Source organism: Pseudophryne corroboree, chromosome 11 (genome assembly GCF_028390025.1).
Source record: "Pseudophryne corroboree isolate aPseCor3 chromosome 11, aPseCor3.hap2, whole genome shotgun sequence".
Lineage (NCBI taxonomy): Eukaryota > Metazoa > Chordata > Amphibia > Anura > Myobatrachidae > Pseudophryne > Pseudophryne corroboree.
This window is the reverse complement of record NC_086454.1, coordinates 165,536,839-165,549,079: the sequence shown is the minus strand read 5'-3', so window position 1 is coordinate 165,549,079 and position 12,241 is coordinate 165,536,839. Positions and strand designations below refer to the sequence as shown.

Below are 12,241 nucleotides of genomic sequence, written 5' to 3'. Positions count from 1 at the left end.
TGTATTTTCTTAAGCTTTGCATTCCAAAAAGGGCTAGCATTCTTTATTTCCAATGGGCACATTAAGCTGTTTCCCCAATATATATTTTTGTGTGTTAAAAGTTATTCATACACAACTTGGTAAAACATACTAAATTTAATACATAATGGATTACATCCTGGGATTATCTTTATCAACAATCTGTAAATTTACAATTAAAAATTGTGTATTAGATTTTTCAGATTAATTTTGCTTAGATTTGCATATACTCGTTGTCTAAATTGTCTTTTTTTATACTATTACTAGATGCCTTAATCTTTGTTATTATCCTATCTAATATTTTTTTTTTGTAATCTGGAAAGAAACTGGAGCATTTTTATGATACCCATGCTTCAAGTGACTCTATGGCTTAAGCTTTTTTTTTGAAAAATTAAATGCTATCCAAACAAAATATGATCTGTGCTTTGAGGTACATTTGCCAGTTTTGTGTTTGCTTGCAGTAACATCTGTGGCTTGTTAGCTCAGTTGTTTAGAGCGTGGTGCTAATAACGCCAAGGTCATGGGTTCTATCCCCATATGGGCATTTTGCTTTTCTTGATGGACACGAATGGAATAAGCTCATCGGTGGACTGCATGAATACTTGAAAACATCATAGACACATGTAAAAAAAATGGAGAATTTCTAAAGACCAGAGCACAAGAAATGGATCTCTGCATTCTTATTGCATCTTTTCTTATTTCCAAATATTTGACATACTTCTGATTTGATAAGTTTAAAAATGAGTTTAGACAAAGGACACCACTGAAGATGATGGAATTTATATGAATTTTAAATGAAGATTTGCAATATTCATACTTTGAATGAAAATGGAGCTTTGAACAAAAGGAAAAAAAAACAATGTTAGCTCCCACGAGATATGAACTCAGATTACTAGATTCAAAGTCCAGGGTACTAACATTTACACCATGGAACCCTGAAACGTTTAAAAAGAAGAAAGACCGCGCAGTTGCCGGGATTTATGTGTTTAATCTGCCATGAGCAAAAAATAATTAAATAAATGCTAACAATGTGTTAAGAACAAGGCGCTTGTGACAATGTATGATGTGTTTTGCAACAAATAAATGTTGCAATACTGCAGTGCAATACCTGTAATAAAAAAGGGATTAGTAAATGTTTACAGCCCTTTTGTTTCTTTTCGGTCCTGCCGGGTTCCTATATTGCCGGCTCTTTATCCCGCTACCGTCTCTGTACGGGATGGTCAAAATCCTATTGTCATGATCCATCTGGACGCCATTACTTGCCTTTCAGATGTCTCCTGAGGCTGGCTCAGCGTTCCAAGGCCAGATCCCATCTGTCTCTGCATGCTGCATATCCCTCCTGTCACGCTGAGACGCTGTCACAGTGCCGCCATGTTTGAATCCTGCATGGCGTCTCCCGTCCTCCGCGGCCTCTGCCGCCATTCCTGTGTTATAGTTGCAGGTTGTCAGAGTGGTGCATCATGTCTGCCGCGGCCTCCGCTGTCATCCACGAGTCTCAACATACATTTGTCAGTTTGGCGACTCCTGTCCTCTGCGGCTGGCGCCGCCATTACAGTTATGTTTCCACATGGTTTCCAAACCAGCTTTCCCTCCAAGTTCCAACATGGGCGCAACCATGTTGGATTCAATCACATGTCTCAGTTCCACCAATCCACTGCCTCTGGAAATCTACATAATTGCCCAGCCAATGCCTGCATTGCTGCAGGTATAAGTATCCTGTGCCTGGGTCAGGAAATCTTCAGTGCTTTGTTTGTCATACCTTGTTCCAGTCTCTCTCTCTCCTGTGGTTGTTTCTCCAGGTTCCAGCTCCTGTCTCCAGCATCCACTAAGAGACCCGCACCTGCCTACCATCCTGTGGTGCAGCCTGACTCTGCAGTCCTCCGTGGCTGTTCCAGCTTCCAGCTATTAACTCATCTGCTTCCAGCAGTCTGCTTCCAGCAGATTCCAGCTCCTTTAAAGTGCCGGTGTTGTTCCAGTGGATGCCTACTTACCAGCAGTATCCACTACCACCGGTAACCATCCTTCAACTCCTTTGTTTCCATGCTCCCTAGCATCTTACAGTATCCACTCCGTGTTTCATCACCTGGCTGGTTCCATCCAGCATTCACTCCGTGACTTTATCACCTGGCTGATCCCATTCAGCATCCACTCCGTGTCTTACCACCTAGCTGGTTCTGTCCAGCAAATACAAACAGCTTATTCAAGTTACCAACTTCATCTATTTCATCTACTGGCATGTTCCTCGGCTATCTCCACTACTACAGCCAGGCCTGGTAAGGTTATTCCATCAAAGGACTTTAACAGCTGTTCTTTTACCTACCAGTGCTCTGTGATACCTTCCATGGTCAAAGTGTTCCAGGAACTATATTATTTGCCATTGCCATTATTTGCTGTCTGTTATTACACGGAGTCTGTTAATAAACTTTTATTTTGACTTTTTACCTGGTTGTCATGGTCACGCCTTCGGGCAACTTTCTTACATGTTGCTGACATGTCTAGGGGTCTGATTAAACCTCCCAAGTTTGTTTTCATCTCAGCCCCTACAACTGAGGCTTCCTCCTGTCAGCCCAAACCCTCAGTTGTGACAGTAAGCACTGACCATATGAATCAAGCCGGAGACCAGGATCAAGCGGCCAGGCCGATGCAAGAACTGGCAGCCAGACTCGAACATCAGGAGGCTGCACAAGGCCATATCATCCGCTGTCTCCAGGATCTCTCTACGTGGCTGGATGGGATTCAAACGACCTTCCGTGGATCAGGCACATCCGGTGCGTCCACCACAGTGACACCAGTTGTAACCCCACCCACCTTACCCATTTCCATTCCACATCTTCATCTTCCAACGCCAGCGAAATTTGACGGATCTCCAAGGTTCTGCAGGGGATTTCTCAACCAATGCGAAATCCATTTTGAGCTTCAACCTGGCAATTTCCCCAGTGTTCGTACTAAAATTGCCTATATCATTTCCCTTCTCAGTGGCTCTGCCCTTGACTGGGCTTCACCTTTATGGTAGAAGTATGATCCCCTGCTGTCCTCTTATATTGACTTTGTAGCAATATTCAGGCGCATCTTTGATGAGCCAGGCCGGGTAACCTCTGCTTCATCTGAGATTCTCCGTTTACGCCAGGGAACACGTACTGTGGGACAGTATCTTATACAGTTCAAGATCCTGGCATCCGACCTGGCATGGAATGACGAGGCCCTGTATGCTGCATTCTGGCATGGCTTATCTGAACGCATCAAGGATGAATTAGCTACCAGAGACTTGCCCTCTGAGTTGGATGAGCTAATATCACTATGTACAAAAGTTGATCTACGGTTCAGCGAAAGAGCAATTGAGCGGGGAAGGTCATCCACTCCAAAATCTTCTGCTCCTCCTCCTCGTCAACCGTCTCCATCCGAAGATAAGCCCATGCAAATTGGTCGTTCCCGTCTATCCCCTGCTGAGCGCCGAAGACGTCTTTCCGAGTTCCTCTGTCTCTACTGTGCAGCTCCGTCTCATGCAATCAATGCCTGTCCCAAACGTCAGGGACTTCAAGCCCTAGCTCGCCAAGGAGAGGGCCCGCTAGGAGTAATGCTATCCTCTCCATCTCCTCATGATTGTAATCTCCCAGTCTCGCTTCAAAATGCTCAACGTTACAGGAACGTCATTGCCCTCCTTGATTCCGGAGCAGCTGGGAATTTCATAACCGAAGCTTATGTTAAACGGTGGTCCCTACCCACCGAGAGACTTTCCTCATCCATTTCCTTGACTGCCGTGGATGGCAGTAAGATTTTTGACGCAGTTATTTCTCTAAGGACTCTACCAGTTCGTCTGAGAGTGGGAGTTCTTCATGCAGAATTTATTTCCTTTCTAGTGATTCCAACAGCCACACATCCAGTGGTTTAAGGCCTTCCATGGCTCCGTCTCCACAATCCATCGATTGACTGGACGACTACGCAAATACTAGCATGGGGTCCCTCCTGGGCTGAGACCTGTTTGTCCAAAGTGCTTCCTGTTTGTTCTTCCTCCCCCAGGTCGTCTGATGTTCCACCTCCTCCATATCAAGACTACACGGACGTGTTCAGTAAAGCTTCTGCTGATATCCTTCCTCCTCATAGAGAATGGGACTGCCCAATTGATCTCATTCCAGGGAAGGTTCCACCTCGAGGCCGAACTTATCCGTTGTCTCTGCCTGAGACGCACTTCATGGAGGAGTACATCAAAGAGAACCTGGCGAAGGGTTTTATCCGACCTTCTTCTTCTCCAGCTGGCGCAGGCTTCTTCTTTGTTAAGAAGAAAGATGGTGGTCTGCGGCCGTGCATCGACTACAGAGGTCTGAACGACATTACCGTCAAGAACCGATATCTTTTACCCTTGATTACAGAGCTCTTCGATAGAGTCAGCGGAGCAACCATCTTTACAATGTTGAATTTGAGGGGTGCCTACAATCTCATCCGGATCCGTGAGGGTGACGAGTGGAAGACCGCCTTTAACACCCGTGATGGACATTATGAGTACCTCGTCATGCCCTTCGGATTGAGCAACGCTTCAGCTGTCTTCCAGCATTTCGTGAATGAGATCTTCAGAGACATCTTATACCGCCATGTCGTGGTTTATCTAGATGATATCCTCATCTTTGCCAATAATCTAGAGGAACATCGTTTCTGGGTAAAGGAGGTTCTGTCCCGTCTCCGTGTCAATCATCTCTATTGCAAATTGGAGAAATGTGTTTTTGAAGTTAAATCCATTCCGTTACTAGGTTACATTGTGTCCGGTTCCGGACTAGAGATGGATCCTGAGAAACTACAAGCAATCCAGAATTGGCTGATACCCTTAACCCTCAAAGGGGTCCAGAGGTTCTTAGGGTTCGCCAATTATTACAGAAAGTTTATACGAGACTTTTCCACCATTGTGGCGCCTATCACTGCATTAACCAAGAAGGGTGCTAACCCGTCCATTGGTCTGAAGAAGCTACGCAAGCTTTTCATCTTCTAAAGCAAAGTTTCATCTCTACACCATTTCTGAAACAGCCCGACATCGACTCTCCTTTCATCTTAGAGGTGGATGCCTCCTCCGTTGGAGTAGGAGCGGTGTTATCCCAGAGGGCTGAAGATGGCCATCTACATCCTTGCAGTTTCTTCTCCCGGAAGTTCTCCCCAGCTGAGCGCAACTATGCCATTGGCGACCAGGAGTTGCTAGCCATCAAGCTCGCTCTAGAGGAGTGGAGATATCTGTTGGAGGGAGCTTCTCATTCAACCACTATACTTACTGACCACAAGAATCTTTTATATCTAAAAAGCGCACAATGTCTTAACCCTTGTCAGGCCAGATGGGCACTTTTCTTTTCCAGGTTCGACTTTAAACTCCTGTTCTGTCCGGGTTCTCAGAATCGCAAGGCCAATGCCCTTTCCCGCTCATGGGAGCAAGAAAATGAGTCGGAGTCTGCGGACAAGCATCCTATTATTAATCCGTTGGCATTCTCCACGGTAGGGATGGACTCTACGCCTCCACCAGGGAAAAGTTTTGTGAAGCCGGTGTTAAGGAAGAAGCTCATGCATTGGGCCCATGCTTCCCGTTTTGACGGACATACAGGCATTCAGAAAACCCTTGAGTTTATTTCTAGGTCCTACTGGTGGCCAACTCTGAAGAAGGACGTCATGGAGTTTATTGCTTCTTGCCCGAAGTGTGCCCAACACAAAGTCTCCCACCAGTCGCCTGCGGGGCAACTGGTTCCATTATCTGTTCCCCGTCGACAGTGGACCCATTTGTCGATGGACTTTGTTACAGACCTGCCTTTGTGCAACAAGTTTAATACCATCTGGGTGGTAGTTGACCGGTTCACCAAGATGGCACATTTCATACCCCTCACCGGTCTTCCGTCAGCTTCCAAGTTGGCTCAAGTGTTTATCCAAGAGATCTTCCGACTTCACGGTCTTCCTGAAGAGATCATCTCCGATCGTGGAGTACAATTCGTAGCCAAATTTTGGCGAAGTTTGTGTCAAGCCCTCCAAGTCAAGTTAAAGTTTTCTACAGCTTACCATCCTCAGACTAATGGTCAGACCGAGAGGGTGAATCAGGACTTGGAGGCCTTCCTCCGCATTTATGTGTCTTCCTCCCAAGATGACTGGGTTCAACTCCTTCCTTGGGCCGAGTTTAGCCACAACAATCAATACCATTCCTCATCCTCCTCAACACCATTCTTCATCAACTATGGATTCCACCCTAAAGTTCCAGAATTCCAACCGCTTCCAGCAACTTCTGTTCCAGCAGTGGATGTCACCTTGCGTCAGTTTTCAAATAACTGGAAGAATGTCCGCGCGGCCCTGCTTAAAGCCTCATTCAGGTACAAGAAGTTTGCCGATAGGAAGCGTAGAGCGGTTCCTGCTCTCAAGGTGGGTGATCGTGTATGGTTGTCCACAAAGAATTTGAGGTTGAGAGTTCCCAGCATGAAATTTGCACCTCGTTACATCGGTCCTTTTAAAATTGAACAAGTCATCAATCCTGTTGCTTACAAACTCCAGTTACCTCCCTTCTTGAAAATACCCAGGACATTCCATGTTTCCCTGTTGAAACCGCTGATCCTGAGTCGGTTTCATTCTGCACTTCCTTCAGCTCCTAAAGTTCAGACTCAACGGGGAGTCGAGTATGAGGTGGCCAAGATTCTGGACTCACGTTTCCGTTACGGTCAGTTGCAGTATCTTATTGACTGGCAGGGCTATGGTCCTGAAGAACGCTCTAGGACCAATGCGTCTGATGTCCATGCTCGTGCCTTGGTCCGGAATTTCCACTCGAAGTTTCCTCTAAAGCCTAAGAAGTGTCATGGGGCCACTCCTAAAGGGGGGGGGGCTGTCACGATCCGGGAATCTGGATGCCATTACTTGCCTTTCAGATGTCTCCTGAGGCTGGCTCAGTGTTCCAAGGCCGGATCCCATCTGTCTCTGCATGCTGCATATCCCTCCTGTCACGCTGTGACGCTGTCACAGTTGTCACGAACCTCGGGCAGCGGCGACCGCGCTTGTCCCTGCGGGTGGCCTGGTCTGCCCGGCGCCTCTCTTCCCCTGTCAGTCTCCGGCTTCAGCGGCGGGTCGGCGCTGCTCTCCGGCGGCTTCCCGGAAGCAAGGGCGCCGCCATCACAAGCAAGGGCAAGGAGGCGGAGCAGGTCTGACGTCACCTGCCTGCTCCGCCAATCAGGCTAGGGCGGGGAATTTAAAATCAGATACCAGGCAGAGATCCGATGCCTGAGTATCTTCGTTTCTCCTGTGGAAGCTATGATCCAGAGCTCCCTCGTCCCTGCAAGCATCCTGTGCTTCCAAGCATCCTGTCCCTGCAAGCATCCTGTGCTTCCAAGCATCCTGTCCCTGCAAGCATCCTGTGCCTACAAGCAACCTGTGCTTCCAAGCATCCTGTGCCTACAAGCACCTCCGTGCCTCCAGTTACCTCCGTGTCTCCAAGCACCTCGTGCCTCCAAGCACCTCCGTGCCTCCAAGCACCTCCGTGCCTCCAAGCACCTCGTGCCTCCAAGCACCTCGTCCCTCCAAGCACCTCCGCGCCTCAAGCACCTCCGTGCCTCCAGTTACCTCCGTGCCTCCAGTTACCTCCGTGCCTCCAGTTACCTCCGTGCCTCCAAGCACCTCCGTGCCTCCAAGCACCTCGTGCCTCCAAGCACCTCGTGCCTCCAAGCACCTCCGCGCCTCAAGCACCTCCGTGCCTCCAGTTACCTCCGTGCCTCCAGTTACCTCCGTGCCTCCAGTTACCTCCGTGCCTCCAAGCACCTCCGTGCCTCCAAGCACCTCGTGCCTCCAAGCACCCCGTGCCTCCAAGCACCTCCGCGCCTCAAAGCACCTCCGTGCCTCCAGTTACCTCCGTGTCTCCAAGCACCTCGTGCCTCCAAGCACCTCGTCCCTCCAAACACCTCGGTGTCTCCAAACACCTCCGTGCCTCCAAGCACCTCCGTGCCTCCAAACACCTCCGTGCCTCCAAGGGTCTCCCAGCACTCCCTGTACTCCCAGTACCTCAGTGCCTTCAATACCACAGTGTCTCCAATATCTCAGTACCCCAGCCTTCATTATTTCTACAAGTCTTGTCTTACAGGAGACCTACAAGAATTCCTCTGGGCCTCCCGCCTGCCGTCTTAGTTCTGCATGAGGAAGACCTACATCCGGCCATCTCTACTACGACCCAGTGGCGGTTCCTCTTCCCGGTCATCGGAAGAAGCCCCGAGTCCACAACACTCCCAAACCAGGTCAGTGATAGTATACTCAGGCCACATGGACTCGGGGGATCGGAACACGGACTCTAGTGCCATCCAGAACCTGGCTTCTCGAGTGCAAAGTCAGGAAGCAGCACAAGGTCAGGTGATGCAGTACCTCCAGCAGTTGTCCGGGCGTCTGGATCAGATTCAGGCGTCTCTGGCCTCAGTAATTCCGGCTCCTGTTCCAGCAGTCGCACCAGTTGCCGTTGCCAGCAATGTTCAACCATCGGCCGGTGTCACTCCACGCCTTCAGTTGCCTACTCCGTCCCGCTATAATGGGAATCCCAAAAATTGTCGTGGTTTCTTGAACCAGTGCGAGGTACATTTCGAGCTACTTGCACACAACTTTCCTACAGACCGGTCCAAGGTAGCATATATTATTTCTCTGTTGGAAGGTTCTGCTTTGGATTGGGTGTCTCCATTATGGGAACGATCTGATCCCATGGTTTCCAACTACACCAACTTCATCTCGTCCTTTCGAAGGATTTTCGACGAGCCCGGCAGAATGACCACTGCTTCTTCCGATTTGCTCCGTGTTCGGCAGGGCGCCCGTTCCGTGGGCCAGTACGTGGTTCATTTCCAGACCATTGCTTCCGAACTACGCTGGAATAATGATGCCCTGAGAGCTGCCTTCTGGAACGGTCTTTCCGACCGGCTGAAAGACGAGCTGGTTACTAGAGATCTGCCGGATCCATTAGAAGATTTGATTTCCCTTTGCGTCAAGGTGGATCTTCGGATGCAGGAGCGTGGAAGAGAACGTAACCGTTCGGATCGTTCCAGGTTCCGGAATCCTACTCCTAGGCCGGTGGCCTCACCTAGCTCAGATGAGCCCATGCAAATTAACCGCTCCCGACTGTCTCCGGAAGAACGACAGCGTCGTCGTGAGGGTAAACTCTGCCTTTACTGTGGAGCCGCAGATCATTTTCTTAAATCTTGTAAAGTCCGTCCGGGAAACGGGCAGACCTAGCTTGTTCCGGAGGAGTCAAGCTGGGAGTTACGACAAAAGCTTCTCCAACTTCGGACTGCTTGCTTCCAGTAACTCTAGTCTCCAATTCAGTCTCCAGGTCTTGTGAAGCCCTATTGGATTCCGGAGCTGCAGGGAACTTCGTTTCTTCCTTCTGTGCCCAAAGTTTGGGTTTAAAGTTACGGCCTATCGAGCGGCCAATTTCACTGACGGCTATCAACGGGACTAGAATTTCCAAAGGTCTCATAATGTGGCGCACGGGGCCAGTTAAGCTGCGGGTCGGGGCTCTACATCAGGAAGATTTGGAACTCTTGGTAATCCCAGAAATGCCCCATGATCTGGTTCTTGGAATGCCTTGGCTGAAAAGTCATAACCCCCACATCGATTGGAAGTCGTCACAAATTCTGTCCTGGAGTTCCTTTTGTCACACTAATTGTCTTACTCCTGTTTGTCCGCTCCGTGTTACCTCCAAAACGGATGAAGAGCACATTCCGGAGGCATATCAAGGGTACAAGGACGTATTTTCGGAACAAGCTGCTGACCTGTTACCACCTCACAGGCCTTGGGACTGCCCTATTGACCTTGTCCCAGGGAAGACGCCACCTCGTGGTCGCACATATCCTCTGTCTCTTCCCGAGACTCAAGCCATGTCGGAGTATATTAAGTCCAATATGCTCAAGGGATTCATTCGCCCCTCTTCCTCCCCTGCTGGTGCAGGCTTCTTTTTCGTGAAGAAAAAGGACGGGGGGTTGAGACCATGCATCGACTACCGCGGCCTAAACGACATTACTATTAAGAATAAATACCCCTTGCCACTAATCACAGAGTTATTTGATAGGGTTCGTGGTGCCCGCATTTTTTCAAAACTCGACTTGAGAGGAGCTTATAATCTTATACGCATCCGAGAGGGGGATGAATGGAAGACTGCCTTTAATACCCGAGATGGGCATTACGAATACTTGGTGATGCCGTTTGGTCTTAGTAATGCTCCCGCGGTTTTCCAGGGATTCGTCAACGAAATCTTTCGTGATATGCTGTATCAGAGCGTTGTGGTATATCTGGACGACATACTGATTTTTTCCAAGAATCTTGTCGAACACAGGACTCAAGTCAAAGAGGTGCTACACCGTTTACAAGAGAATCATCTCTACGCCAAGCTTTCCAAATGTACCTTTGAAGTAACATCTATTCCGTTCCTCGGTTATGTCATCTCGGGGACGGAGCTTCGCATGGATCCGGAAAAGTTGTCGGCCATTCGTGATTGGACTCAGCCTCTTTCCCTGAAAGCAATACAAAGGTTCCTGGGCTTTGCGAACTACTACAGGAAATTCATTAAAGGTTTCTCCACCATTGTTGCACCCATTACTGCCCTGACGAGAAAGGGTTCTAATCCTAGTTTGTGGCCTCCGGAAGCCATTGTAGCTTTTTCTCGCTTAAAGTTAGCTTTCACGACGGCTCCAGTTCTCCAACAACCAAATTTCGAGGAACCCTTCTTCTTAGAAGTTGATGCATCTTCAGTCGGGGTGGGGGCTGTCCTCTCCCAGCATTCCTCTGATAAGAAATTACATCCGTGTGGCTTCCACTCTCGTAAATTCTCTCCAGCCGAACGAAATTACTCTATTGGAGACCAGGAACTCTTGGCAATCAAATCTGCCTTGGAAGAATGGAGATATCTTCTAGAAGGGGCTAAACATGTGTTTACCATCTACACGGATCACAAGAATTTACTGTACATCAAATCCGCACAATGTTTGAATCCTCGCCAGGCGAGATGGGCACTTTTCTTTTCCCGATTCTCGTTCATTATCAAGTACCGTGCCGGGACTCTCAATATTAAAGCAGATGCGCTTTCCCGTTCACAGGTTCCCACAGACGAGGATGAACCTCCGGAGCGGGGTTTAATTCTGAATCCAGTTTCTGTCTCTGCTGCTTTAACTACTCCAGCTCCTCCTCCTGGAAGAATGTCCGTACCAGCTAGATTCCGCCCAGGAATACTACGGTGGGTCCATAACTCCAAGTTTTCCGGTCATCCCGGCGCTCAGAAGATGTACAAGTTTCTGCAAAGGTCTTACTGGTGGAACACCATGAGGAAGGATGTACAAGATTGCGTTAATTCATGTCCCCAATGTACACAACATAAATCTCCTCGTCTGCCTCCTGCAGGGTTACTTCGTCCTCTGCCTATCCCTGTGAGACCCTGGACTCACATTTCCATGGACTTCATCACTGACTTGCCCTGTTCCAAGGGTTGCAACACCGTTTGGGTTATCGTTGACCGTTTTTCGAAGATGGCACACTTTGTGCCCTTGACTGGTCTTCCGACAGCACCGAAACTGGCTCTATTGTTTATCCGAGAACATTTTCGTTTGCATGGGTTGCCACAAGAGATTGTTTCTGACCGTGGAGTACAGTTCACCGCCAGGTTTTGGAAAGCCCTTTGTTCAACTCTACACATTAAACTTAAGTTTTCGTCGGCTTATCATCCCCAAACAAATGGACAAACGGAACGAGTCAATCAAGATCTAGAGACTTTTCTTCGGTTGTATCTCTCTCCTTCACAGGACAACTGGGTGGAGTTGTTGCCTTGGGCGGAGTTTGCCCATAACCATTTGTTTCATTCTTCCACTGGGGAATCACCATTTTTCGTCAACTACGGGTTCCATCCCCGTGTTCCGGAATTTCCAAGCCTTCCGATAATAGAGGTTCCTGCTGTAGCGTCCACTCTACGACACTTTGGACAAATTTGGAGAAAGGTTCATGCTAATCTTAAGCAGGTTTCTGTTCGGTACAAGTTCTTTGCAGATAAGAAACGGCAAGCCGCACCTCAATATAAAGTTGGGGACAGGGTATGGCTGTCCACACGGAATCTCCGGTTGAAGGTGCCCACCATGAAATTCGCTCCAAGGTTCATCGGTCCTTACCCTGTGCTACAAGTCTTAAATCCTGTGGTCTGTAAACTGGGTTTGCCTGCCCATCTTCGCATACCTAACGCCTTCCATGTTTCTCTACTCCGTCCCCTCATACT

General features: G+C 48.6%; 1 non-coding gene across 1 annotated transcript; it reads left to right on the top strand.

Moving 5' to 3' along the window:
• The first annotated feature begins 489 nt into the window (after positions 1-489).
• On the top strand, positions 490-563 carry TRNAI-AAU (transfer RNA isoleucine (anticodon AAU)). Its single transcript has one exon. It is a non-coding gene; the product is annotated as a tRNA-Ile (tRNA).
• The last annotated feature ends 11,678 nt before the right edge of the window (positions 564-12,241 follow it).